We start from the raw sequence: 24053 nt of genomic DNA, 5'->3' as shown, positions 1-24053 counted from the left end.
AAAGAGTTGCTAATTACAAGGAATGCTGTTGCTTGTAATTCAGTATTTCAAAGCTATGAGTGGTGTGTGTGTGTGTTTGAAAGTGGCAAGATGATGACACAGGTGTGTGTGTGTGTGTGTGTGTGTGTGTGTGTACATGCGTGCATTTGTTGTTGTGAACCCCAATCTACTGTTACAGATAAAAACTATACTTTTGTGAACTACAGCTTCCAGAATACCCCATCCAGAAGAACCAGTGGTCATGCTGGCTGAAGTATTACGTCAGAAGTAGTTGGCAAAAGTAACTTTTTCCATCTCTGCCCACCAGCCATGATCCTATGTGACCATTAGAAACAAAAGCACTTCCAGCCTTTGTCAGCAGAGTCGAGGTGAGCTGGGTGTGTCAAATGGGGTTAACTTAGGCTATCATAAACATTTGATATTCTGAGAGAAAAGTCATCTTTAATTCATTCCTGGAATCAAGAAACTGAATATTTTCAGCATGTCTGCCCACTTTCAGGCCAGGTCTCCATTTAAAATCACCCCTGTTTACGTATTGAGGTTTTTCAGCCTCAGGGTGTGTGCATGCTCATTTTTCTTATGATGCAGCGGAATTCCTGAAGCACTTGGGTGTGGGAATCTGCATCAAATGGTGAAAGGAAATTGTTTCAAGGTAGAATCACAACATCTGTCACTTCTCACTTTGACCTTGTTTAGTCTGGATGATGCTGTTATAGAAAAATGCATGTGGTTGCCAGCAGCATTTCAGAGGTAGCCTTTATATACATCTTCCAGCATTTATATGTATATAAATAAATGCTGGAAGATGCCTTTGTCGGAAAAAAGACATAACCTTTGCAAATGGCAAATCTAAAAGTGCAGAAGTGTCAGAAATAGAGGTGGGCAAAAGTGTGGTCCCCCCAGAGGTTGCTGCACTGCAAGTCCTTCCAGATTTAGGAAGCAGAGTCCATTGGTAAGAATGCTGGGAACTGAACATCAGCCTTGGTATGGAGGGGGAATTTTGCTCATCGTAGTCAGAAATGCAAAGGAATTTGAAGGCTAGGAATCTATTGGAAATATTACTGTAAACTCAGGAATTTGATAGAAGAGGGTTAATGGGGTCAGAGTGAATTCAGTGTTATTTGTATTCGCGAAGGCTATTTATGTTATAAGGGACGTGGTGGCGCTGTGGGCTAAACCGCAGAAGCCTGTGCTGCAGGGTCAGAAGACCAAGCAGTCATAAGATTGAATCCACGTGACGGAGTGAGCGCCCGTCGCTTGTCCCAGCTCCCGCCAACCTAGCGGTTTGAAAGCATGCAAATGCAAGTAGATAAATAGGGACCACCTCGGTGGGAAGGTAACAGCGTTCCATGTCTAAGTCGCACTGGCCATGTGACCACGGAAGATTGTCTTCGGACAAAACGCTGGCTCTATGGCTTGGAAACGGGGATGAGCACCGCCCCCTAAAGTCGAACATGACTGGACAAAAATTGTCAAGGGGAACCTTTACCTTTACCTTATTTATGTTATTTGATCATCCAGTGTTATTTGATCATCCATGGCAGCACCCCCTCAAGTCAGTAGGTCCCATCGCCATGCTTGCCGAGTGATTCTGGGGATGATATTTCAAAGGGGTGGCTTTTCAAAACTGTGATACTGCAGTCTGGAGGAAAGAAACAATAGACCCCAGTCTAAGTCAAGAACTAATAGAAAAGCAGGCAGAGAGCTCTGCTTGGGTTTCTACAAGTAGGCTTTGCTAGGCTAGCATTAGCGCATTCTTTGAAAGGTTGGGTCAAAACCTGAGGCAGGGTATTATAATGACACTGGCTTGGACCTTTATGTTGTCACAGAGGCACAGCAGAACTGCTGCCAAGTTGTGTTTGACAAGAAGGCTCATGAGTTGCAGTGCTGGTGTTCCACTCCCTGTCTTCCTCCAAATGGCACAATGGGCCCAACATTAGCCTGCTGAAAGGCTCAAAGCAAATGCAGGTTGAAGGAGAGAGACCCAGTGGGCACATGCGTTCAGGCGACTGTGTAACTTGGAGCGATGCACACCCAAACACCTTCACACTAAGCCCTGAGACTAGCAGGCAACCAGAGACCTGTTAAATCTATTTACAAGTGAACAGCATCTTGTGACAGCATACTATCTCCCTCTCAAGGTCTGATGAAGGAGCATTATTTCAGCTGTTGGTGTGTATAAGATGAAACTCCTCCTATATTCAACCTGTGCAATGCTTATAGGTTAAGTATAATTATGCAAAAGCCCATAGTTTTAAAGCCTGGGTAAGGCACTGGAACACTTGCACACATACACAAAGTGGGCTTTTAATAAAATTAATAATACACACACTTTGAACCAAATCTACAGTGGTACACTTCTGAAATATCTTGAGGTACTTTTTCTTGAAAAAAAAATAAGCATGGAAAATGTTTAAATAGTAGGTTAAAGGTACAACTTTGTATTCTGTAGAGCAATCTGCCTGCAAATTACACCACTTGGCCCTGTATTGCTTGTAGGCAAATGTGTTTTCCTGCCGTAAACAAGCCACTTATGCACTGCTGGGTTGAAAGTGGCTGAAAAAGAAGATTGCAGGGGAGTAATTTCAACATCCTGTTTCAGTATCCGGGATCAGGCTGTCTCTTACACTACACAGAGGAAGTAACAGGCCTTTTCCATGTTCCTTCAGTGCTAAGGAGAAGCCTAACACTGAACCACTGGGTTTCAGCCTTTGGTTTTCTACACACTTGTAAGTAGGGTGGAGTGAAATGGCCAGGGCTTTTACTTAGGCTGCCAAAATTCAGAGGGTGTAAAAAAATGCTATTTGAACACAGAGCAGTAAACAAGCCATTTTGAAACCCAGAGCAAGTGACGCTACCTCTTAGCTACTCCAACTCTGAGGCACAGGAACAACCCATCATCATTGTGTGGCGTTCTGACTTATGACAATCCATTCCAGGGTTTTACAGGCAGAGTGTACTCAGAAGTGGTTTAGCATTCCCTTCATCTGGGGGCACTCGGGGACTATGCAGCTTGCCCAAGGCCACACAGGCTGGCTGTACATCTAGGGGAATTGAACTCCCAACCTTTGGCTCTGCAGCCAGATACCTCAACCACGGAGCTATCCACCCTCCAAAAAGAAGAAGTAGAAAGTGGTATCCCCACAAAGAAAGAGAAAGTTTATGTTTTCAAACACAGAAAAGCAAATAGTGCTTCCAGGTATTACTGTTTATTTTCTCAAATTTACCAATAAACTCACCTCTGGATTTCAATGCCCTAAAAATGTTGTTGCCCTGAGGCAAAGCCCCAGTCGTCCTGCTCCAGTTGCAGCTCTGCTTGTAGACATGAAACCATCCATTTGTGTCTTACTGCTGGAAGCAAATATACTGCCTCCAACCATCCCTTCCCAGACCAAAAGGAAATATAAAGCAGGAACATTCAGCAAAGAATTAAAATGGCTCAAGCTCAGGGGATCTGCTTCACTCCTCCATCCTCTTCCCACATTTGGCAATCTTTTGTGACCCAAACCTAACCAGTGGGGCAGCAGAACCCTATTAGCTTCCCCACTCAGCATAGCCAAAAAAATGCTTAAGGGGATGTGGTAGCTGAAGTTCCAAACATCTCGACGGTGCAAGGTTAAGCAACATGGCACTGAAACCCAATACATAGTAGATCATAAGTGCAAACATAAATGCAGCAATCCTCACCATTGGTTGTGTGCTGGGAATTGCAGTCCAACAATGTCTGGATGGCTGCACTGTGCCCATTTCTGTGATAGAAGACATTTCACTAGCATTGTTGCTTATTCCATCTTTCTAAATCACAGCGACTGAAATCCTATTCTGTTACTTACTCCTGTGTAAGACTGATGATGTCATCAGCGGGCTGATTTTTTCCCCCAGATTTTTCCTACTTCTCTCCCAAGGCTCCTACAACTTCCATGTAACCCCTTTCATCACCAGGACAAGCTATGGTGATTTTCAGTAATTAAAGACTTCCTCCCCATGTCCCACATCTTCCCAACGATTAACAAGATTACACAGGAGCTGCAGAAGCCTTGAGACAGAAGTCCCTCAAGGATGTATTTTGTTAAATTAATTCCCATGTTACTTCTCTCAGATAAATGCCCATCTAATTTAGTAATACTTTCATAAATGCTTTCAACATGACTGAGCTGTAAATGGTTAAATGTGTTCTTTTTATACAATGTGTATGCCTCCGATGGATTTTATGGCTCTAGCATCAAAGAAACACATCACAATGAACCAAATATTTGGAAATGCAGCTCTCCTCTGGGAGGCAAGACATTTGTGAAAAGAAATTCCAAGCTTGAAAATGTCAAATGTTACTCATCCTCACCAAGGCCGTGCTTTTCTAAAGGAAGTATTTGAATTTCCTCTATGAAGAAAGTTTTTGAGTTCTCCTTGGCAGCTCAGCCACTTATCGCTTGCTGTTTGTAACTCAATGCCGGCACACACAAAAGAATGACTAATACCCTTTACTGGAATTTTACTGTTCCATCAAGGCCACAGTTTCCATTTCAAGCTTTATGGTAAAAGGCAAAACAACAACGGCAATTTGACTCCTTGTTGCTATACGTTAGTATGGAACCAATTTTGGGACAAAAGAGAGCTTTTTGATGGCTGCCGCTAAAGTCAACAAAAACTTAACTGCATGTGTGGGTGGGTGATTCAAAAGACAGGAAAACATCAAACGGAAGAGTCACCAAGCTGCCCATAAACATATTGCTACATTTTTAATCAGCTTCTACTCCTGTGCCATTAACATGTATGTTTGATAGTCAAACATCAGCATTTTTCAAAGAGGTGTGAGCTTTCATGGATGACAATGGTTGAGGCCACATATGAAGAGCAGGACTGGGGCTACAGGCTTACACTGCTTATAATATGTATAGTGCAAAGTACAACATAGTGGAAGGCAGCATGGAAAGAGAAAGACCAAAGGTGTGATGGATCGACTCCCTAAGAGCTGACAGGGCTGTTGAGAACATTTTGTAGGTCACTCACCCAGAAGGTCATCATAACTCAAAGGTGACTTGACCCTAACAACAACATTGTGTAAACTAGTATAGTGTTAAGTATTACCACAGAGTAATGTTAAATGCATGCGTTGTCTGCTGTTTTCTCCAGATCGAGTTGCTGGGAGCAAGCATACAATTATCCTCGTGGTCATTCAACAATTGCAGAAGAGCCTAGAAAACTTTCTCCTGCTGCAGCAAGGAGCTCTTTTCCTTGTGACAGACATTTTTTTTAAAAAAAAAGTGTGGGGAGGTGAGGGTGGTATCATACATGTAAGTAATATGCATGCATAACTGTTAAGTTAATATGGTTATTCTTGTTCAAATGTTTTCTGACATCTTGTTCCTAAAACCCAACCTTCATATCAGGGAGAGAGAGGCAGATAAGTGCAGCCTTACAGATGACTGAGAATTACTTAATCACCACACTTGTCTGCATCTGATGGTCAGAGGAATTGGGGGCATGAAGAGCTTTCTCTTCCCTGTCTTTCCTTGCAACACATTTATTGCCATAGGTATGGGAGTGAGTGAGTGAGTGAGTCACTCAAGGTGACTATGGAGAGACATGCATTTTAGAGTCACATATTGTACAGTTTTTCCAGCGTATGAGGTACAACATGGCTCCTTGTCTGCTTCCTAAGAATGCAGAGCGAATTACTACAAGGGGGAAGCACGTAACCCCTGATCCATAACTCACTGGGATGGTAGCAGCTAAACCATTACAATAAGGAAAGTGTTTACAATACAACTCATTGGTAAGAACCCTAATTCCTTCTTGACATTCTGCCTACAATCACCCTTTACAGCAAGGCTGGGTGACCTGTGTCCCTGTTAGATATTGCTGGACTCCAGTACCCATCACAAACAACATTCTGGAGAAAGGAATGGAAGATCATCAGCCTGTGGACAGCCACAGGTTCCTCACTCCTTCCTATAAGATTGTTGTAATGTTTACTAACTGAATTCTCTGAACTGTTCAAGGCAGAGGTAGGCAATTTAATGGCGCTGACTGTATGTTTTGGACTCCAGATCCCACCAGCCTCTCCTAGCATACCCAGAACTTGGACATGCTACTTTTTAGACTGCAGTTTAGTTTCAGATTCTGACCACTGTAATCCACAATACTTTTATTCCCCAACTTCTGCCCCACCAATCAGGAGTTCATGGTGTTCTGATCCAAAACATTGGGTGGGTGCTACTTTGCATACCTGTGCTCCAAGCACCGTAGAAATGCTATGCATGATTATTCTTGCTTATATCATCACTGCTGTAGTCATAGAGCTGCCCTAATGACTTTTTCTGTGCTTCAGAAGAGGATCTTCTTAGTCTTGTGTTCAAAGGGTGACAAGGACACAGAGCTCCTCCCCCTGTAAGAGTTGTACAGAAGAAGGAATTTCAGCTACAGCTTTCCACATTTCTACATCATAATCTGAACCTATTGCAATTCCTTTTATTTTTCTTCTAATTTATTGGCTGAAATCCTGTTCCATAACTTATGTCTGCATAAGGTGGATGGAAATTTAATATTTCCTACTTCTGTCCCACAGCTCCCACAGCTCCTGTGTAATCCCTTTATTGTTTGAAAGATGTGGGGTGGGGGAAGAAGTCTTTAATTACTGAAAATCATGACAGCTGTTCCTGGAGATGAAAGGGGTTACGTGGAAGTTGTAGGAGCTTTGGGAGAGAAGTAGGAATTTTTTGGGGGGGGGAATCACCCCACTGATGACACTATCAGCTTTACATGGGAATAAGTTACAGAGCAGGATTTCAGTCACTGTAATTTCAAAAGGTGGAATAAGCAACAATTCTAGTTGCACAGAAATGGGCGCAGTGCAGCCATCCAGATATTGTTGGACTGCAATTCCTAACAGCCCTAGCCATCACAACCAATGGTGAAGATTGCTGGTAATAGCAGTCTCTGAATATCCAGAAGGCTATGCATTGCTCACTCCTGCTTTATTAGAAGATCATTACACCTCTATGCCAGTAAGTGAAGTAGGGCTAAAGTGGCCTACGTATGGTCCCAACCCTGGATCGTACTGAGACCTCTGGTCTGGCTAATGAAACCGCCTAGGTTCCACAGAACAGGATAGAAATGAAACAAATAATGAAGGATGTGGAAGTATTTTTCTATGCTTCCTTCCCTACCACTCACGTAGCTTGATTTGGTTAGCCACTTATTTCTTTTTTAAAAATACCAACACAAGGAAACATTGTTTCACAATGACAGCTGATAAGGTCTAGTCTGAATTTGAATTCTAGGCATTCAAGCCCAGTATTGTTGCTGCCCTCTGTGGGAACCACATTTCCAGTAACTTTGCATGAAACGTTTGCTTGTTTGCCTTCATGGACGGAAGACTTCACATCTAAAGCAAATACTATGTTGGCTTGGGTCCTGCTGGAAGCTTTTCTGTTTCTGGTTTTCATGTTCAAATTGGACTTTGCTTGTACATTTTGAAAAGATAAAGAGGGCAGAGAGGAGACAAAGACTATGTAACATGTGGCTGCATTACAGCTCACCGCCATGTATTCTGGCCTGCTACATGGAGTGGCTTTCTATTTTTGTGATCACAGATAAAATGCAATTAAGGATTAGTATCCAACCCAATGATTCCCAGTGTGGTGCAGTGGGTAGAGTGGTTCAAATTCCCACTCAACCCTGGAAACTAACTTGGGGAGCAGAGTGAGTAAAACACCTCCTTAAATATTTTCCTTGAAAAACCCGGTAGGGGTCACTATAAGTTGATTCTGATTGACAGCATAACACTAACTTCCAGTCCCAACAGCATTGACGATAGTGCCCACTATTGTTGGGCAGCTGCCAGAATCCAGACATTCTTCTGGACTATGTGGCAATTATCTTTTCGTCCATACACCTGCCTTTTTCCCCACAGGCTGTGGTGTCCCACTTCTTAAAGCCCTTCCCCAGACCTCAGAGGGCTATCTAAGTCTCCTGTTCTTGCACCTCCACCCCTGGTACCACCTATTTTATTTTCAAAGACCCCAACCCCTGTTAGGCCCAAGTGACAATTAAGAAAGGACCAAAAGTCACTTTAGATCAGGGAGCCCCCAAAATATAACAAAATTACCCTCTCCAGACCTACTAAAGCAGTGGTCCCCAACCTTGGGCCTCCAGATGTTCTTGGACTTCATCTCCCAGAAATCCTGGCCAGTAGAGGTGGTGGTGAAGACTTCTGGGAGTTGTAGTCCAAGAACATCTGGAGGCCCAAGGTTGAGGACCACTGTACTAAAGGCCACAAAGGGCCCATTAAAGTAAGTTCTTGGTCATTGGGTGTGATGGAAGGCCACAGGAGTGGCCTAGGGAGGGCATGTGGTTGCATTTTGTCCATCCCTGCCATCACCACCTGCCATTTCAATGTTTCCACAATTTCTTAGAGCAGCTACCCACTGTTTGTTGGGTGCTTTGCTCCTTCCCTTGTTTCCTGTGGATTCTTCCTCCCAGACAGCTTTGCTGGGCTTCACTAAACCTTCCTAATTAAATTTACCTATTTCTGGCAAATGCAACACAATCTTCATTATGTATAGCCTATATTAAGGGTCTTGTCTGGCCCAAACAGACCTTTCATAGCGCTCTAAAAGAAGTTGCATCGTATATTATTATTTTCTGAACTAACCTTTATTTTGACCATTTAGAATGTTTTTGACTATGCTGTAATATTGCAAAAACATTGCCAACTACTAAAGGAAGTCTACAAAAACTAGTTACAAAAACGAGTTATAGAGCTAGTTTTCGCCTATAAAATAAGATGTGGAGCTAAACAAAGGAGGCACCCTGTGGTCTACTTTTCTTTGAGTGTTCTTCTCAAACAAAATACTCAAGTATATTGTCTTTTATTCAAAGCTTCCAGATATGAGTTCCAGCAAATATTGTTACAAGATAAATTATTTAAGGGAATTGATGACAGTTAACTAGCATGAATTTATTCCTAAACATATACTCTGCTCCTTAACTGAGATTATCTTGAAACCGTTTAAAATTGAATAATTTGTCCAAACTTGGTTGAAGATACTTTATGCCACTACTGTCAAGTTTCGGATGGCCCACACCCACCTTCTTAAAGTTCAAATTCATTTTTTAAATATATTATACTGTATTGAGTTATATATTAATATATTATATTGAATATATATTCAAGACGGTGGAGTTTCATTCAGAATAGTTTTACTTAATAATCCCATTGAGGTTTTACTTCTACTGTACTCCTATTTTCTACCAGCAAGTGTCATTATAAGTCAGGAGAAATCCTTTAGCAGTAAAAGACTTGAATATTCACTGAATGTTCTGACCCCTCTTTGCTTTAGCTACATCTAATCCTCATGCTGCAGTCCCAGTTACCTGGAAGGAAGCCCCATTGAACTCAGTGGGCCACATTTTTGTGTAAACACGTATAGAGTTGTGATGTAAATCTGACAGAATTTTAAAAAGCATTTATAAAGGGAGGGATGGGCGCACACCTTTGAAGCATCACAATTGATCCATATGACCATTCTTCTTTCTTAGCTATAGAGATACAGTACTTTTTTCATATTAAAATGGCTTACATAAAAAGCACCCCACTAAATCTTTATTTTGTTCTTGTGAGATTGTGTGCATGCACAGACAGACAGACAGACACACACACACACACACACACAGAGAGAGAGAGAGAGAGAGGGAGAGCTGCTGTTGTAATGATCTCTGCTTTTAAATCCTTCTGAGTGTTTAGCTTCCTTACAACCATCTGGCTCACTTAACAATATCGACTAACTGGAAATTAAATAAAAAGAGCACTTGCAATCCACTTTCTCTTGATAGCTATTTATTAATGGGCACAACTGGATTACACAACTCAAAATAGAATTGGCTTGAGTAAAATTAGAACTGACCTGTCCTTGCAGTCTTCTAGGAAAATGAATTTCTATCTGCCCTTTTTAGTGTATTGAAGCTTAGGTTCAGAATGCTTTAATGTTTTATGTTCATAGCAGTGGTGAAAGGAGGTCGCTATTATGTTCAGTTTACAATGTAATTGACATACATCTTGTTGAGGTACACAGTCCCATTATGTGGTGGGTAGGCAGACCCATAAGGCACACTGTAATATTTAAAGGGGGATGGGATCTTTAATATCTAAATGTATAACAACTAAAGAAGCAGCGAAGTAGGGGCCACTACCAGTCCCAGTATGTATCCATTCACTGGATCGGCAACTGCATAAAGGGTTGAATCCTGATCCATAGAGCCCTTGTTTGAAGAATCCGGCCTGTAAGAAAGCTCCTAAGGATCAGTCACAAAACAATGTAAGAAATTTTCAAGGCAAAGGAGATTAGAACAGCTCCTGCCATAACAATGTTTTCTGCAGTTAAGGAGTTCCCTTTCCTAATTATGAGCCATGTATAGTTTGTAATTTAGCCCAATGGTAGAGGCCTACCATTGTTTTTTATGTGGCAACCATAATGTCCAGTGAAAACTATTCTTACAAATGTGCATCCTCTTTTTAACATCTTTTGCCTGTTGACCTCTTGTTGAGAATGAGAATTTAATGGCAACGTGTTTTAAAAAAAACAGATATGTTTCAAAATTGGTTTTAATTAAATATTTATTTTTATTACAGTGGGCTAAATCTGGTTGTTAGTCCCAACAGAAGTAGATCCACTAAATCTATGTGTCTTGTTAAGTCAACATGTATGTACAGTACATTCAAAGGATCTACTCTAGTTGGGACTAGCAATTACCTTTCAGAGATAATTAACTTGCTTGTGTTATAGCATTGTCTAACATATGTTTTTAACTGCACATTATGAGTTCATTTTGTTGTAAGTCACTTTGAGTCTTATTCATGGGGGAAAGCTGAGATTTATGCAATATTAAACATGCATCTATACACAATTATGTTCTAGGGGGAATGTGGTGGAAATGGCAAAATTATGTCTGCTGCCTATAACATGAAGTCATCCTCAGTGTAAGGTTCTAACTGTCCTAAGGATAGCGTTGTTGTGTTTTTGTCAAGTCCTGCAGCTCAGCATGAAGGTAGTTGGGGACAACTGGAGCCCACAATGCCAACTGTTGCTCTCCATGGCCCATACTGCGTAATCCTGTGTCATCAAGTCAATTCTGACTTATAACAACATTTTCAGGGTTTTCCAGGTAGAGAATACTCAGAACTTGTTTAACATTCCTTTCTTCTGAGGGTTCAGAATGCTTTAATGTTTTATATTCATAGCAGTGGTGAAAGGAGGTCACTATTGTTCAGTTTACAATGTAACTGACATACATCTCGTTGAGGGGCCGGGAACTGAAGTCTCAAACTCTGTGGATCCACAGCCAGATACCTAAAGGTAAAGGTAAAGGTTCCCCTTGACAATTTTTGTCCAGTCGTGTCCGACCCTAGGGGGCGGCACTCATCCCGCTCTTCAAGCCATAGAGCCAGCGTTTGTCCGAAGACAATCTTTCCGTGGTCACATGGCCAGTGTGATTTAGACACGGAACGCTGTTTACCTTCCCACCGAGATGGTACCCATTTATCTACTCGCATTTGCATGCTTTCGAACCGCTAGGTTGGCGGGAGCTGGGACAAGCGACAGGCGCTCACTCGATCTTACAACTGCTTGGTCTTCTGACCCTGCAGCACAGGCTTCTGCGTTTTAGCCCACAGCGCCACCACGTCCCTTCAGATACCTAAACCACCAAACTATCCAGCCAGCCTTCCATATCCCATAGCCATTGCTATAATCTTTTACCATTGGCCATAGCCACTGAGGCTTCTGGGAGCTGAAGTCTAGATGATTTAGAAGTCGAATTGTAACTAGAAATGTTGATACTGGAGCAATCAGCAGTATCTCTCATCCACTGTACTCTGAGTGTGGTCCCCCAAAGGAGAAAATGTGATGCCTTCTAAAAACAAAAAAGCATATGTCTTTTTTTTTTAAAAAAGAAAACTTCATAAAGATGGGAGGTGTTGCTGTTTATATTCCCAAAATTGTCCAATGAATTCACCTATAGATGTCAGTGCCTCTACAGTTTGGTGCCATGGGGCAAAGCTATAGTTGTTCCATCTTAGTTACATCCCTGTCTGAAGGTCAAAGGTTCATCCCCATGTTCTTTGCCATCTGAAGGGCTCAGCATCTGTGCCGCCAAGCTTTGGGATTTGAGTGTACAGTGGACCAGAAACAGATGGTAGGCCTTAAAATTAATTGTTCTTTGAAATCTTCTTGTTAATTCAGTATTAGTCATAATGTATCCACAATGTTTGGATATCCATCAAGCCATTTAGAACGTGACCTGGTGACCTCAGTGTCACATTAAAGATTCTCTGAAAAGCACCAAAATGTAGCTAAGATAATGTCAAATAAATACTCTTATCCTCTTGGTATTGTAACAGGAGAACTAAGGAATCTTTTTCAGTATTGACTGGATGAGGGTCATTGTTAATGTTTCAGTAACTCCAAAGCTTGCTTTGGAATATTTAACTTTTTACAATCCCTAGAAACCTACTTTAAGAGAATGGCTTGGCAGCTGTAGACTTGACAATCTAGCACATAGTAATTAATATCAGAAGAACACATTCTTTCGCAATAGCACGGAAATTAGTTTTGGCATTCAAATTACTTCCACCTATTCCATACTGAATCTCTTCAAATGATTAGTTCAACTAATTCACTTGTAATTTAAGTAAATGACTCCATATCTCTTAATCCTGTTAAGAAGAGAATGGCGATTATTTTGTTAAAGAGCTCGTTGGAAAAATGATCTAAAGCTCGCACTGAATCATTAAACAAAGCCCATAATTGAATTATGCCATACTTGGAAGGAATGCTTGTTTGCTAGCCAGGTCTAAAGGTTCAGCCATTTGTGTTAGCTTAGGAGCTATGACAATAACCACTAGCATCCCAAATGATGCTCAGGAAGTTGTTTTGATATCAGTATAGGGGCAACATGTCTTACATGAACTGGACGAGGCCAGTTGAGTCAGGCTTCTAATAGGAACCATTATCAAGCTGTCATTGAAGCAGCCATGCCGCTGGCACCAGTGATGTCTAAAGCAGAAATGGTCAGCATATCATCCATGAGCTTATGTCTGGGGTGTCTCCTGGATCCCCAATGAATCTGCTGTCAAAATGATAATGAACCTTTACTTACTTTCCCTGTAAAAAACAAAAAACAAACCCTGCTTGTTGTATTTAAAGTAGATCTGTGATCCCAAAAGCCTCCTGAAAGTACAAACAGGGTATGTGGAGAGCTCTCTTGATGCCGCCGTCACACAAATGTGTTGCTGTTTGGGCTGCGATGCAAACTGCATATGCACTGTACAGGAGGTTGCCCTCCTTTGAGGTGAGGCTTAGGAACCGTCGTTTTGCATCATCGTTCTCTCAGAGCTTTTATAAATTGCTGGTGCCTTTTGAAAGAATCTTAGGAGCCACTATTATCATTATTCGTTCTTGGTTGCCTTGAAGGACTCAGGTAGGCCAGATTCAAAGAGGAGGGTGGCCTTTGTATCTCTCAAGAGAAGAAGTAAACAGTACGTGCTAATTTTTTTGTATGTGGCTTTCCTAAAGAGATGGAGCAATATTCAGGAATTCTCTAATGCAGTTTAACTAAACAAATGAGATGGAAGATGTGCTAGCCTCCACTCATGCTGCTACTCCCCTGTTTACATGTGGAGGACAATGGTCTGAAGAAGACAGCTTCCTCTATATGTATAGTTGGAAACCAGGTTGTATCAAATAGATTTAAACCACCATTTAAATTTGTAAAAATCAGCTTTTAAAATTAAAATTGTCAAAAATATGATTTTTAACATTTAAATCATCATTTAAGTCCATTTGATTTAAATCAAATGCACCCTTTCAGTCACATGAGGGGCCTCCGCATACAGCAAAGGCTCCTCTTCTACAATATTTACTTAAACTAGTGCTTACATATTCACAGCTCTACAAAAACTGCTTTAGAAGATGTCTGGACTCTATTATGGGCCTATTTCCTGTATTAGAAGAGAGCTCTTCTTTATTTCATGCGCTACAATCATTTCATGCGCTACAACCCTGAGTGCTCACTGCAAGGACAGATCCTGAAGCTGAGGCTCCAGTACTTTGGCCATCTCATGAGAGGAGAAGACTTCCTGGAAAAGACTCTGATGTTGGGGAAGAGTGAAGGCAAGAGGAGAAGCGAACAACAGAGGACGAGGTGGTTGGACAGTGTCATCGAAGCTACCAACATGAATTTGACCCAACTCTGGGAAGCAGTGGAAGACAGGAGGGCCTGGTGTGCTCTGGTCCATGGGGATCACGAAGAGTTGGACATGACTTAAAGACTAAACAACAACAGCAATTGTTTGCTATTAGCTCACCACAACAATCCATATAAAGCTTAGGTTGCAAATTCTTCCACCTCTTTCAGCAGCCCATCACCCCAGCCTTTGGAATCAATCCCAGAAGCAACCTAGAAACATGGTCAGCTCTCCTGCCATCACTAGCTGCAGCAGTTCCTCTTCCTCCTCCTTTTCATTTATTGTATTAACTTCCTGCCCTTCCTCCAATTAGTTCAAGTCAGTAGTGCTCATGGTTCTTCATATCTCTACTTTAAACTCACAACAACCCTGCAAGGCTGGTCAGGCAGATAGAACTCCAGGTCACACAGTGAGCTTCCTAGTTTGGTGGGGATGTGAATCCAGGTCTCCTGCTCTAAACACTCCACCTTTAAATATTAAACCTGCCCCTCATTTGTCATTTTATACATGATTGGGGTAGACACACAAATAAATGTTGTTGCTTTTATTGTGAGGTGTGTGATCTTTGGAATTTTCGGACTACAAATCCCATAATTCTTCATTCTGCGATTTCCACCCAATAGACACACACCAGGTGTCTCACCAGAAGAAGGCTCAGCTGGAAGGCTTCATGCCCCAGCACAGTTCTAGTTCTGCCCTAGCTTCCTGTTCAGAAAGGAAGCTGCCCCACTGCTACCTGCAAGCTTGTAGGCGTTGGTCTGTCAGGTAGAACTCCCATAATGGAGAATTATGGGATTTGTAGTTTTGAAAAACCGAAAATCCTATGCATAACTCTTGTATCTATTTTGGAACAGAATTAGATTGATTTACTGGAGGAACATTTACATCTCCTGTTGTTAAAAAGGATTTTACCCAAACTAAATTTGGAGGTCCCTTCTGAGGTAAAACATTTGTAGAATTTGGAGATAAATAAAAAGATCATTTATAAGACTAGCAAATGTTGTGGTGATGATCATACACCCAGCTGTAAGCCTTTATTGGAAATAGACCTTCTATGCATGCACATGCACCCCCACCCCATCCCCCACATACACATTATGTTGTCACAATATACCAATTTCCAGCAATCTACAGCAAAATGTGCTGCTCATATACCACCCCATAGATCTTAAAGAATTCTGTGGGCAATCTACAATTTAATTTTGCAGGCTACACATTGGCCCCCCCTCATGAGCTGAGTACTCGTTTTACTGACCTTGAAAGGATGGAAGGCTGAGTGAACTTTGAGCCAGCTGCCAGAATCCTCTGGGATCGAACACTGACCATATCGCTTATAACTGTAATACTGCAGTTTAACTGCTGCGCCATGAGGCTTGTTGTTTTCATAACTTTCAATTATTTCTGAGCCTTTCTTTTGTTGATCACGATACCACAGGGATGGTATTGGACTCAAGCCAATAGCCTAGTGAGACATACCTGTTTGGCTAGTGGTTACCAGGTACAGTACTTATTTCTTAGAATTGCAGTGTGAAATCACATCACATCACATAAGGGAATCAATAAACACATCTTGATAGTGCTTACATAAAACTTTGTTTGCCCAGCAGTCTACATTAGTGAAGTGGGAAGTTATTTATTTATTTTTAAGGTAAGTAGTATTTTCAGAGAGATGCGATGTCTTCCACTCTGCCTCTCATCTTGTCCAGTTGGACTGACAAGCAAAACTGGGAAATATTTTTCTCTCCCTTTGGGCCTGGTCTGTCACAAAAGTGGTGGGATGGAATTGTTACCGCTGATTTATACCAGTGAGAGATGAGAGGACAATTAGAACCATTATGCCAAATTCTACTGTTTCCCAGTAACAAGTCCGCAAGCTCAACCCAGCAACGTCAGATTCAATACATCTGCTGGATGACTGTGAGTTCATTGAACCAGCAAACTTTCAGAGCTACTGCAGTGTATACTTAGTTTCTGGAGTTTGTTTTCTTTTGGAATTTGGATTGCTTTTCAATCCAATTTGACATAAGCTATTTAGTTCTGACGAAAGCTTTGATCGCTCTTGAAAGGGGGAAAAATGCTTTCAGTGATCAAATTAGAGATTTGTAGGATGACTTGGCAATAAAATATATGTGTATGTGTGGTTATGCACACATGCCAGAGAGAGCGAGAGCATCATAATTCCCTGTACCATTCTGTTCACATCCCTAAATCTTGGAATTAATAATGCCACCTGTTCAGTAAGATCAGTCTCAAGCACTCATGTCAGTTATTTGTTACTACTAATAAAAGTCAAACACCTGGTGTTAGTCCCTTTCAAAGTGATTCTGTTTAGAAATTATACATTGTGAAGACATGGCCAGTAGGAGTCTGATTAGCAGTAAAATGAAAGTATACCTAGAAACAATGTATTTACTGCCAAGAGATGCCATTCTAGATTATCCAGGATATTAAATATTTGACTGCTGAAACTGCTGTAGCCTTCTCTGATCCAACATTGTCTAAACCTGTTCAGATACAGCTTCTGTTTCTCCTACCAGTGAGTGTACTGGAGTGGATGATAGGAATTTTAGTCTAATATATCTGGAGAATGCTAGTTCGGGAAGGCTATCAGATGGATGATTTATTGGGGGAGATTTAGTGCAGAATGTGACCATGCTGATTCTTCTGCATCCCTTAGTGATGTCTGATATTTATTTATTTATTTATTCTATTTGTACCCACCTATCTGGTCAATACAACCACTCTAGGCGTATTTATTTATTTATTTGATTGTTTGGCATGGCTTATTTTGTATCGTGTGCAAATCATATTCTCAGAGGAGGAGTTGCACTGTATGTAAGTGTAATTTTGGAGAGGAGTAGGTCCAGAAGCTGAAACAGAACACAGTTTGGAAAAGTTACTTTTTGATTAACAGTTCTGAGATGCACATACCCCAAGTCAGTTTAGCCACTGGCTGAGCAGACTGGAGAGTTGTAGTCCAGAAAGGCAACTGTTCTAAGCTCTGGTGCTAAAGGAATATAGCTCTGCTTCATGGGTACTGGTACCACAACTCCCAAAATCCCCTATAAGTGGGCATACTGGAAGGTACTTCCGAGAGCCATGGTTTCCCACCCAGGTTCCACCTCACATTCTGAAGGTGGTCTAATCTCCAGGATACAGGTGTGCTAGGTTAACAAGAATACTCTTTCAAAACTAGAGATGGGGACAAATAAAAGAAATGGTGATTCGTTTTGATCTGTTATTCGTCAAGGTTAACGGATCTGCGAATATGAATATACGAATATTCTTCGAGAAATCAACGGATTGATCTGTAGATTCATCTGCACTTTAAACAGCTATAACACACGTCCCCAATTACCTAGAGATGCCAACTTATCAGGGAAGCTTCCTTAGATGCTTTTTTACAAGTCCTGAATGTTTGGTGAACATTGGATCATGGACCCATGAGTTATATAGTCACAAAGAGGACCATCCAGGAAAGCTCCCTCAAGGTATTTAGAGATTCCAGAATCACAATGGAGCTTCCTGTGTCTTTCCACAACATGCCTACCAACCTTGTTGAAGATTGGATATCAGACATTCAAGTTATTCACCCACAAATTGGTTTTTCCCCCAGGAGGGTTTACCACATGGCACAGAAGCCCATTCTGCCCACCAGCCATCGATAGACAGCCGCCACCCCCACACACAGCCAGCCACCCCAACAGTCTACCCCCACAACCCCTTCCTTTCCCTACCTTAGCCCCCACCCCACTCCCACCAACACCCCCTTATCTTAATAGCAGCTGCTGAGGTCTCCATCAGGCCTTCGCAGCCACGGCAAAAAGGGAGACTGGCTGCCCTTTGCAAAGATGGCAGTTGTGGATTCATTTAGGGTAGGGAAGCTGCAGCTGCCATCTTTGCAAAGGGCACCCTTGATTCCCTTAAGGCAGGCTAAGGGAATCCAGGCTGCCCTTTGCAAAGATGGCAGCTGCAGCTTCCCTACCCTAAATGAAGCTGCAGCCACCATCTTTGCAAAGAGCAGCCAGTCTCCATTTTTACATGTGTGGCTCTGAGTCCAGAAGACCTCTGCAGCAGCGATTAAGTTAAGAGAGTGTCGTGGGGTTGGCGTGGCGTGGGACCTAAGGTAGGGAAAGGAAAGGGATGGGGGCAGGCTGTGGTATTGGGTGGCTGTGTGTGGTGGTGGCTGCCTTTCTGCCACCAATCAGCTGATCAGTGGCAGGTAGGCAGAATGGCGTTTTGTTTTGTTTTTTAATACGAAGGATGAATAAAAATGGGTAAATATGCATCTATTTGTATTTGTGGGGGTCTCTGGAACCCACAAATACACGACAAATATTTAACAAATTGGCTATATTCGTCAGAAAAAGCGATCCATTTTTATATTCGTCTCCATCTCTGTTCAAAACCAAGGTTTGGAAAAATTCCTCTTTGAGAACACAATTCCCAGAATCTCCCTTCACCTGCATGTGACTGGTAATTTAAACTGCAGAATCCTGGGAGATGTAGTCCAGAAAAGCAACTTTCCCTAACTCTGCTGGAAATAAACCTTGCTCACCAGCTCTTCTGTTTTCTTCTTCATATCTATAATATGAGGAGCCATTATTTCACTGTAAACTGTTATGGGAAGATCATTACATGGTTTCCATTCATGATTCATGGCTGAACCTCATAACCACATTGAATAATGAAAGCAAAAATAGGAGTGTAAGGCAGAGTCTAATGGAAGCCACTAACTTCTATGGCCGAGCATATTAACAGTAGCCAATTTGCAAATGTTTGATGTGAAGGGAACTGGCATTCACAAAGGGTTATATAATGTTCAAGAGTCTAGGGAAATGAATAACACAATAAAGGTTGCAGAGAGAAGAAGGAACTGCTGTTCCCACTCACAATATGTGCAATTCCTAAGCACAATAGTGCAGGCAAATGACGGCATTTCTATGTTCCTTTCTTTGTGTATTACAAAAACCTAAACACAGCCTTTGCAAAGTCTGGGTTAAAGAAGAAGCCATTTTCCTCCCCCCCCCCCCACATCTTACAGTGTGATTATCAAAGGATTTGGGATGGATTGGGTTTGCCAAGATACATTATAGCTGCATGGTAGTGGAGTTATGTTATTGTGCAGCAGAGCAAATCAACACTCTACGAGTCAATTCTGAAAATGGGGCTAGTCCAAAGAAAAACTTACAACTTCGAAACTAGACTTTGGATCATCACCCAGTTTGTCACAGGTGAGAGGTCACAGGTTGCTCTTGCTCTCTGCCCAAGGTTCACAAAGTGACAACAAAAAGGTAAAAACCCAGAACTTGACTCCTTTTGGAAAAAAATCAATGAAGTGCTTCTAACTCAAACACAAAGCAATTATTAAGGATGCTTTTTGACAAGTGTAAATGGCAATGAGTACAAGAGGGTATCCTGAAGACCATCTTGACTGGTGCCATTTGTGTTATCAACATTCAGGCTGCCTTTGCTATGTAAAGCTTAGCACCAGTCTTCTTGTTGGCAACAGGGACACAATATTATGCAGTAATACCAGGACATTATCTGGTGTTTTGAATCATGGCTACAGAAGCACAATATTCCACATTCATGAACTAGAAGTTTTTTTTTAAGAATTGAATTTCGCTGTAATAAGCTCATGGGCTCCTCTGATATTTCCTATCCACTGAAAACTGTTTCTAGAGGGGTTTTTATTTTGTTTTGTTTGCTTATTGTTTGGCAGCAAATAAAGGGCACTAGAACAAAGTTTGCTCTTTTCCCACCCAATATTCTGTCTACACCTTCCGAACATGTTTGTTTTGGAGATCACTTGTCACTCACAGCCAATGAAGTGTGCTTAGTTTTTTCCCTGGAATCTCACTGTCCAGCCAAGTGCTGTGCAATTGAAAGAGAGCTACTCTTCTCAAAAAAATACACAATGGTGACCAATGGTCCTTCTAAGCTGCGCATGCACTCAGAGCTCCATTGAAGCTGCACACAGGTAGCTGGTAGCTGTTTGTTTACTTCCCATTTCGAATGAAGCCCCACCCATCCCAAAGTGAATGGAGCAAGGCTCTCATGCAGCGAGACAGAAAATTAGAGGGAACGTTAGTGGTGACTTGTCCTGGAAACCAATGAAGGGAAACAGCCACTGAAACCCTGTTGCTTAATGTAGTAAGCTGGAACCAGAGTAGGCCCATTGACTCATAGAAACCAATGGAGGACTTGACACACCAAATCCCCACTGATTTAATGGGCCTGCACTAGTTTCAACTTACTATGCTAAGTGGAAGGATTTCAGCCACTAGGTACCCACTGTTCAAAACACCAAACAGAACTTAGTTATGACAAACAAACGCTGATGCGTGACTCAGTGTTACAAACTCTTGAAATTCAGCCAGGAAGTAGGTAGAGAGAAAGACATATCAGATTCTATTCTATTCTGGAAGCTAAGTTGGGATGGGTCTGGTTGGGATACCAACCGAAACACTTTAAACAGGGGAAGGAAAGCATCATGCCTGACATTTGGGACAACCATCACCTATCAAAGTTGACAATATTGGGATAGCTGGACCAAAAGTCAGATTCAGTATGAGGCAGTTTCCATGGTTTCTTCACTCATTTGGGAGCTGTTCCTGGTGTATTCACATCACCTTGAGACAGTGGCCCTCAGTTCGTAATGAAGGAAATATATTCTTTCCTCTCTCTTGGAAGAAAGGAGAGGGTCAATGGAAGCCTTTCGAAACTATACTGCACAGGGAACTTTTGAAGAGCTGGTGATCACATGGTGCTATCTCCCAGCTGAGCAATTTGCTAAATGGGCAGTATATTAAAAGAATGAATGAATAAATGAATGAATGCATAATCATTTTGGCCATTCCCATCTCTATGACCTTAAGGAGACCACTGGAATGTAGATACTCCTGTTGATCCATCTCTTCCTCTGTGTGTATTATATGTGTTTTCATATGTGTTGTGTTTATACACAATGTGTGTAGCCTAAGCAATTGCCCTCAGTGACATGAAGAAGCAATATCTGATTGGCTTTGTGGTAAAGTCATTCTGTGTAGGAGAAACAGTGCATAAGCTTGCACCTGCAGCCTGTAGCAAACCACTGTGAAACGTATGTGTTTTTGACAATCTTTTGAGGACAATTTCAAAGAGATCTGCTCCGCTTCAAAAATTTGCACAAAAAGTGCCTTCTGGAACACTGATTGTTTTTGCTCATCCATCTGCATTAGACAATGTTCCCCTTACAAATAAGTCGTATCTTTTGTTCTGATAGAAAGCTGCATACCAAATGCCAGCACATTCCAAAATAACCCCTGGGATTAGCAACTCACAATAAACAAATATGACCCATGAAATGATTTCTGCATGTCAGTATGCTTTTCCATTCTTCTGCAAAATGACAGCTCAAAATCTTTTCCAAGTGTGTGGGTGCATCCAATATCCTGTGGAACAGAGGAGTTGATGGGTGCCACTAGCCCCAAAGCTAATGCTCATTGACAAGCCGACAAAGAAATATACTGAAAGTGACACAGACGGTATAGCATAATTTCTCCGTCAAAATGCAGACAAAATCTCATGCTAAGTAACAGTCGTAAATGCTAGAATAGTGATATTTTCACACTCAGAGGGAGTGGCCCCTGGAGCGAAGCATCAATACATTCATCACACTGCTGCCACGTTCCCCAGCCTTCCCTGTCATTGTTTCCAAAGTCTGAGATTTCCCCACTCCACCCCAGCTCTAGATCTTTCCTTCTGCCACCTTCAGCACGTTGTCTGTGTTCTCCCCCTCCTCTCTCTCACTCTCTTGTCAAAGGGTTCTACGGAGAGGAGTGCTGAATGCATTGTTCTCTGTTATATCCTAAATGTTAAGCTCTGAAGACCTCTCAGTCCCACACATATTGAATGGGTTGTCCTGGAAAAACTCATCTGCTGCAGCACAGGCAGCCCACCAACAACGCATGGTTCTGAGTAGTCCCGAGAGTTGCACATACAGAAAACATCCATTTTTATGAGCTATTTTAAATTGGAGGATTTTTAGGGTCACTGGTTCTGTGCACGGGGGAACAGTTTTACTTTTTAAAAAATCATAACTTGAAAACCCTTTGCCCAAACCTCCACAAAATTTTGGTTGGTCTGCCTCCATTTTTATAATTGCCTTGTAGAACATTGATTTGCTCTACAGCACAACAGTTTGTGCCTATGATGTAGTAGCAATGATGACTGGCTGATTAAAGTCACAGAATAGACTAAGTTCAGCCCCATGTGTCCTCCTTTGGGGTAGCTGATTGATTTTATGACCAATGTTCTGAAAATCACAAAGTCCAAGTGGCCCTGGCAGCAGGATCAAAAGACTTGTGTGTCCCTCACCTCTTTGCCTACAGGTTTCTTTATCCAGCTGGGAAAATAGAAACATTTTCCTGTATCAAACACATCTTGGCTCTACAGCAGGGTGAATGTCAGTAATCACTGCGTTGAGCAAGCAGATTGGCCTATGACAATGTGAAAGACACAATCTCTTTAGTGCAAAGGAATGAAATAAGTGGTGATTTGACCTGGTTTGACAGCATCATCACACTGATTATGATGTGTGAAAGAAAAAAAAGGGAAAGAAAGGCATTGAAAATTTACCAGCTGATTTTTTTTAGGCACTCTGGGCAGAAATGTGCCATAGCTAAAGTATGTTTTTAAAAGTAATTGTTTTGGTTGTGCCCCAATCTCATGAAAATCTGAAATAGCACCAGAGTGGTAACCCAGTATTTGCAGAGTTTTGCAAAATATACTTAACTGCTAGAGAGCTCCATACTCTAACTATAATGCTGCAGGAACGCCAGAATATCTGCAAACAGGATTTACTTGGCACTCAGAGCAATGAAGTAAGAGGATAAATGAATTCATGGTCACACATAATCAGACCATCTCAAGAGATTTAAAAAGGAATCTGAGTCCATTTTATTAAGGGCAGTCTTTCAGGAACTCAAATGGAGCAAAGCATCTCAAAGGCCTTAAAATGCACAGTGCAAGGCCTTAAAATGCACAGTGCATTATTATATCATAAGGATTCTATCATTTGGAAGGGAACATGCTAGCTGTTAAAGTATTTTATGTGTATCTTCTGAACAGTATGCCGCTTTAGTCAGAGATGGTTCTGTTATGGCTGCTCACAAGTAGAAATAAAATACCAAAAGTAATAAAGATCTAAAGCAGGGGTCTCAAACATGTGGCCCGGGGACCATTTGCAGCCCGCCGGATGATAGTTTGCGGCCCCTGCCTTGCCTACCCCCCCCCCGAAGCGGCCACACATCCTCTGCTGTCAAGGGTCAAAAAAAAAAAACCCTCGCCTTGCTCTCCGGCTCTCTGCCAAGACAGCGCCTCTTGCACCCTCCATCCAGAACTGCAGCCTGCCAGCCAGCCCACCTGTCTGCCAGCTGCAGTTCTGGATGGAGGGTGCAAGAGATGGTGTTTTGGGGGAGAGCCGGCGAGCGAGGGACACTGCCAGCCCTTTTCCCTGAGTGCCTGAGCGGCCGCCAAACAATGCCTGAGAGCGGAGCTCATTCCCAGCCTGTCCTCGAAGAGCGCCACCAACAGTAGCCTCCGCCAGCACCTCTTCCAGGGAAGTGGCTCTCTGGCTGTCTCTCTCTCAGCAGCCCCAGCCCCAACTCGGCCAGCAGTCGCCTCAGCACCCAGTGGTGCTTCCTCCTCCTCGGAGCCCCAGCCAGGCTAAGAAAAGTCCTGAGCGGCTCCCTCGGGCTCTTGCTCCATTTGGCAGAAAATCTGATGCAGCCCAGCCTCACCCAGGCTCTGCCTCAGCGGCCTCCAG

The sequence above is a fragment of the Pogona vitticeps genome, chromosome 6 (assembly GCF_051106095.1).
Source record: "Pogona vitticeps strain Pit_001003342236 chromosome 6, PviZW2.1, whole genome shotgun sequence".
NCBI classification, from domain to species: Eukaryota; Metazoa; Chordata; class Lepidosauria; order Squamata; family Agamidae; genus Pogona; species Pogona vitticeps.
Note: the sequence above shows the minus strand (reverse complement) of the source record.